Source organism: Anticarsia gemmatalis, chromosome 7 (assembly GCF_050436995.1).
Source record: "Anticarsia gemmatalis isolate Benzon Research Colony breed Stoneville strain chromosome 7, ilAntGemm2 primary, whole genome shotgun sequence".
Taxonomy (NCBI): domain Eukaryota; kingdom Metazoa; phylum Arthropoda; class Insecta; order Lepidoptera; family Erebidae; genus Anticarsia; species Anticarsia gemmatalis.
In genome coordinates, this window is record NC_134751.1 from 6,661,656 (window position 1) to 6,667,655 (window position 6,000).

Here is a 6,000-nt window from a genome sequence, read left to right on the forward strand (position 1 = left end):
GACTTAAGTAGGGGGTCGTGTTAGGATTAGTCACCATGGACCTGGATAAAGAATAATGTCACCGGTTTTTGTGTATTTTTTTAAAGAATATCTTACGTCTATTTTATCATTGTTTTCCAAACAATAATGTTTTCGACTACGGCGATTATAGAGCAATAATTTTCCTGTTCGGAGATATTTTGGTACACCTGTATCCAATTTGTATGTGTAAGCAAAGGCAAGGGTTTCAAAATTCCTAGCGTTTTAAGGTTTAGAGGTGTAGGGTAACATATTATGATAACTAAGAATTTTTCACCAAGAGGACAGTCAATTATCTTACTTACTTAGATGTTGTGTTGCTTGTAATAATACAATAATGGTTTAACATAAGCCTTAAAACAGAGAGGTAATCTAATTATACAGGCGTTTTTAAAGAAAGTGGAGTGGTTTTTTTGCTTAACACGAATATATTCCTCGTCGTTTCAGAAGTTAAAAGCCACTTTCAAAACTCTCTGGTGTCTATTGCAAAAAGGTTTTAGTAATTAAATCCATACTGTAGATTTAGACTATTGTTATTAAAAATGTAACTGTGCCTTTATCTGTTCTTATTTTTGATAGAAGTGGCTGAACTGATTTTTAACGTATTTTTTTAGTGATTGGATAATGGATCATAACGGATTATCATTGGTCAATGGTGATAGACTAACTAACAACGTAGGCGACACATGTGCGTATTTCTATAAAAAAATGTTTAATAAGTCTTAAAGAACACTTGGCAAAGATCTTCTACATTATCATTATGGTTAAGTTTTCCACAACAGCAATTTAAAAAAAGGATTAGTGCTGCCATCTATAAATTACTCCTTATTTTCTGTAGCCTTGTGGCGTGGCACAACGAATGGAATTATTTATCCTTTTTTTGTTCAGGAGTGTTGTTGGATTGTCTGGAAAACATGAACTACTCAAAGTTTTCGGGACCTTTAGCTTTGTTAAAAGCGCAGTAGATGGCAGTAAAGTACCAAACACTGCCCTCTAGATTACAAATTACGAACTCTTGTCCATGCGTATGTCTTACGTAGCCAATATTAATGATACTAGATGGCGCTTCAACTAATATTTTTATAGATATTAGTACTTGTAATAAAAAATAGATGACGTTGGCATCTTTATAAGCCTGCATTAAGAAAAAATCGGAGGCATAACTTTGTACACGGTAGCTTAGCGTGATTTGATGTTTATTTCCATTTATTTATAAAAATATTATTATTATGCTTGTTAATTTTGACAATAGGGATTTGGCAATAGACTTTTCCTGCGTCTCGAATTTTTTTTATAATCCGATTAACAAATAAAATTACAAAAAAAAAACCAGATACAGCATACTTGCTTACAAAGAGCTTATTGTAGCTGTACTTACTTCTGGCAGTACTGATGCATAATTAAACCCCCACTTAAGAATAACTTCATTAAATATTTAAATTATTAATTACATAATTAAACAAAAAAAAGGAACGAACCACTTTTTTTCGTAAAGTTATTAGCAATTTTTCCGTTGAATATAGTCGGCAAAACCAAAAGAAGTAGAACCAAAACGTAGATCCCTTTACTTATGGTAGCTGTCTATTAGAAGAATTGTGGTCAAAATCGTTTACTTAAACTGTTATTTTAAGACATAATAACCTGCTAAATATTTGGGCCCATCTTTAGTGGTCAACTAGTTATTAGTTGCGGTACCCCGTATTCGCAGCTATGCACAAAAAATGAATTAGAAACTGGACAAAGGTTCTAGGTAGCTTACTGAACGCCGCTGTGGTAGATATAATAGTTCCAAGCTATTAGGATAATTTATAGCCGTTTAATATCCAACGAACTCGCAGAGATTTGATTATCGATGTAGTATTTTTTCATCGGAACGTCGGATCGCGTGTCGCGTGCTCCGACGTCTTTTTTTCGGTTTGTGTTTCGGGGGTGTAACGCACAAAAAATATTATAACTGCCCACCGACTACCGGAATATAATTTTTGTCAATTTTATAAATTATACAGCCGTATCGGTTAATAATTGGGTAGCTACGGGCATGTTTCTATTGTTGCTAAGATAGAGCATTCGGGTATATTTAATGGAACGAATATGGTACCTACTGAGGTAGCTACAATATTGATTTAATCAAAGAAGTTAAGTTTGAAAAATAAGCGTGTAAATGTAAGTTAAGTTTCATATACTTAGGTAATTTATTACTAACGAACTATCTTAATACAAACAAAAATGAGACTATATTTGAAGTTGCACGAAGTTAAGTTACAATTTAATATAGTACGCTCTATGGCTCTACCATATACTTACGCTTTTGCCAGTGTCACTAATTTAATTTTATATAAAAAATATTCTTATGTACCTTATGAAGAGGTAATATTTCTAAATTTTAAGGTATCAAATACATTTGCATAGAAAGCGTATAGCGCATAGGGCAGCGATGCCGCGGCGCGAGCGCAGTGTTGCGGCGGGGAAATTGCGCGGTCGCGCGCGCCTGCGCTCTACCGCGAAATTTGAGCCGTCTGCGCCCCAGCCTGCACTTTGCTGCACCGAGCGACACCGAGCGACACCGACCATTACCGAGAGCGTTGCATGAGCTTCTAATGCTATTAAAAATAAACACGCATTAGAACTGATAGCTATGATACACTTGAACATGTGATAGAAGGTATTGTAGAGCTGTTATGGGTCTTTTTTGCTGTTTTCTGTGAGTGCACTCCCATAACCTTTGTAGGACATTTAAAAACATAATGACTGTTTTACTCGAAAGATTTGTTAAGTAAGCAAATAAATCACAGCGACTCTACTACACATCTTGTAAAGCGTATAGGATTAAAAGATAAACAAGTAACTTAAGAGGACTGAGTTTCTTACAGGTATTTCACCCTAAACTGATATTGTACGGATTTTAGTGAATTTTCTCACACAGACAGTTGGAATTCTTATGGCGTGATCACGTTACGAGGCGCCCGCGCACCCGCGCCCAGTAGCTACGACCGACCGAGAGTTTTTTGTCTCATCTCTGACAGTTCGAATTAAAATAAACGCTTCGATAAAGCGTCCTATAATATCATCCTGTATTTGGTTACGTGAGCGACTGACGGCCAGTGGGAACGCCGTAGGTGGGAGACTCACTATTTTTAAAGTTGATCTATTTTTTATGATTAGGTGTATATCAAAAACAGTTTAATCGTTTTGATTGTCGGGCAATGTCGGGCCCCGATTGTATTGTTTAATTTCGGTGGTGTGGTGAACCTGCTACCTTTTTAAGCATTGCCCGAGGATATAACTTTTTGTTTAACAAAGTCCACTTTTATTGTGGCTTTTTATCTCTATTTAATATCCAATTCTAAATATAGATTAATGCTCAAGGAAAGTCGATGGGTTAACTTATTGACTTCTTAAACAATACCCAGGCTGTATGTTTATTAGATTTTACTTCCTTAGGACATTGCCTACATAGACAAGAGAAAGATGTATAAACATAAATGAAACTCTGCCTGCCTTATACCAAGTTGCTGAATATTTTGTAACACTTCCAGCGTTTGTACATATGTATTGAAGTCGGCATTTAGGTTTACTTTAGTAAAAGTTAGTTCTCTGATGTTGCGTTAGACGAACGGCCTGAAACTTTGTCCTGCGATGAATATTTATGTACAAAGTAACGTTAAATAAGTATTTCAACGATAAAGTGTTAAATCGTCGTGTACACAAGCCTTCGGACAGGTACATTAGATAACACAACAACATATTCATTCATGCGTAAAAGCTACTGAATTCAACGGAAAAAGGTTTGCCTTTTTTTCTGGCAGACCGTTACAAATTGCCAGATGTTCTATTTTCTTGTTTCAACACATCCATAATAATTATGGTCGACACGTATGATACATGCTTCAACGAAAATTGGGAATTCAGTCGCGAAGAACCGAGAAAAGTAAACATTTTAGCTGTTTTTGTGTAGACGATCATCATTGTATTGTTCTATACATTATATGCGTGTATCTATTGTGCGATCTCATTATATGTGTTTGCAATTTAACAGGCTCTACACAAAAGGAAAAACACCTTCTGTTTAAAAACAACGGCCGTTTAGATTTTGAATTGTGACGAAGTACGAGCTGTAGTAGTCTTCTATTCTCCTTCAGCATTGTTACAATTTTTTCAAGGCTTTAAGGTCTCCAATAAATTAAAGAATAGCCAATAGCGGCAATAGTATTTTTTATGTTTAAGGCATAATTTGATTTAGATATAAAGAGATTTCGATTATCACATTCAGTGTTATATGATATGTTAGAGTAGAGATAGAGCACGTCATACTTTATTAAAATTAGTATTTATACTGGTAATGTTCCTAAACAAGGGTATTGTTTAGGAACTGTTATTGTGTATTGAGTAGCTGTAATTTCTTGAAACTTCAAGATACTTTTCAAGTTAAATCTATCTTACATTTAATGTAGAGTCAATACAAGAGATCAGGATTTGTTAATGTTACTCAAGATTCGTTTGCGCAGATCCGATAGCAGATACAGAATAAAGTCTTAAAATGATTTCCAATATCTTCTGGCAAAATTTCGGCGAATTTTTACGCAGCAGAATATAAACCGGCGGTGTATGTAACGGTAAGGTTCACTCTCAGCGCCCTTGCGTGTCAGTATTAAAATGCATGCACAAGTTACAACATCATTTCAAAAGTTCATCGTCGCTCAATAAGAATACATGCCCAAAAATTGAAAATACTAAAACAAAAGCAATTTCATCTTAATCGTACCGAATACTTGAGCGGAGGCAGAGCGATATCCACCTTATCGAGTTACCTAGGCTACTGGGCATCTCCGACCGGTCGCGGCGAAATGATCTAATGTCAACCTTGAACTCAACCAAAACACACTTTATTCCATCACCCTTAAAGCTCAGTATTAAGCAAGGCCATTGCGTCGACTTAAAACAAAGAATGAACACACAATAATAGTCGCTTCGGTGATTTTATGGAAACGTGATATCGTGTTGGCCTCTCACAAAAAGAATAAAGCGAAACTCGAACGAAATTGTTTTAATCGTCGGAAGCCACGCGGTACTCGTTATTACTCCGTAATTATAAAAATGATTATACAATAAGCTGTGATTGTTCAATATGTGGTTAAAAAAGTTCTCGAAACATCAGCAAAAAATATAATTTGTTAAGCAATCAAATGAACATCTTATTAAAGTATCACTATAGACTTGCCATTTGGCTAAAATGTGTCTGCCAATAGTATTTATTGTTACATGAAGCTGCACAAAAAACGTGCTTGTATAAACAAGACATTGTCTACGGTTCGATGTATCGAGTTTATTCATCTCGATCGTGACCGTTGACGTAAAAACAATGACGTGATGCGATGGGACACCGTACGATTTGTTTGAACTAACTTGCGCATGAAATATCGGTCGGAGGCAGCTACCGATGGTTTGCTGGCTTACCTACCGCCGCCGACGAACACAGAAAAAACTCATAGCTATGTTTTAAGGCATCCGAATTCCTTTGAAGCAAATACGTGTGTGTAATCGCACGTAACAATTTATTTAATTCAGCGCGAGTTAAACGCGGAGCAAGTAACAAAGTCGATTTTGTTAGTTAGATATGGTTATTCTTAAGTTGTGATTTGTGGTGGCGAGTTTCTTTGTTTATTCATCGAGCGCAAAGTTTAGAATTTGCCTCGGCGGCGCCTGCCTACCTGAGGTTTCCGTGAAGCGCGGATCGCGTGTCGAATACAACGGTGAACATTCACGAAGTCGACTTTAATGGAGCCTGATAACTCCTCCAATGTTAAGTATTTCGGTTATTACCTACTGTAGTAACATGGCTTCTACCTATTCCAGCCAAAAACAACGTGTTATGACGAAAATCTGACATTCATCTGTCTTGGTGTGTCTTATATTCTGGTACAGCAGGTCTAAGTTTAATAAATTTCCAAAACTTTGGTATTTTTTTAAACAAATGCTTCCAAT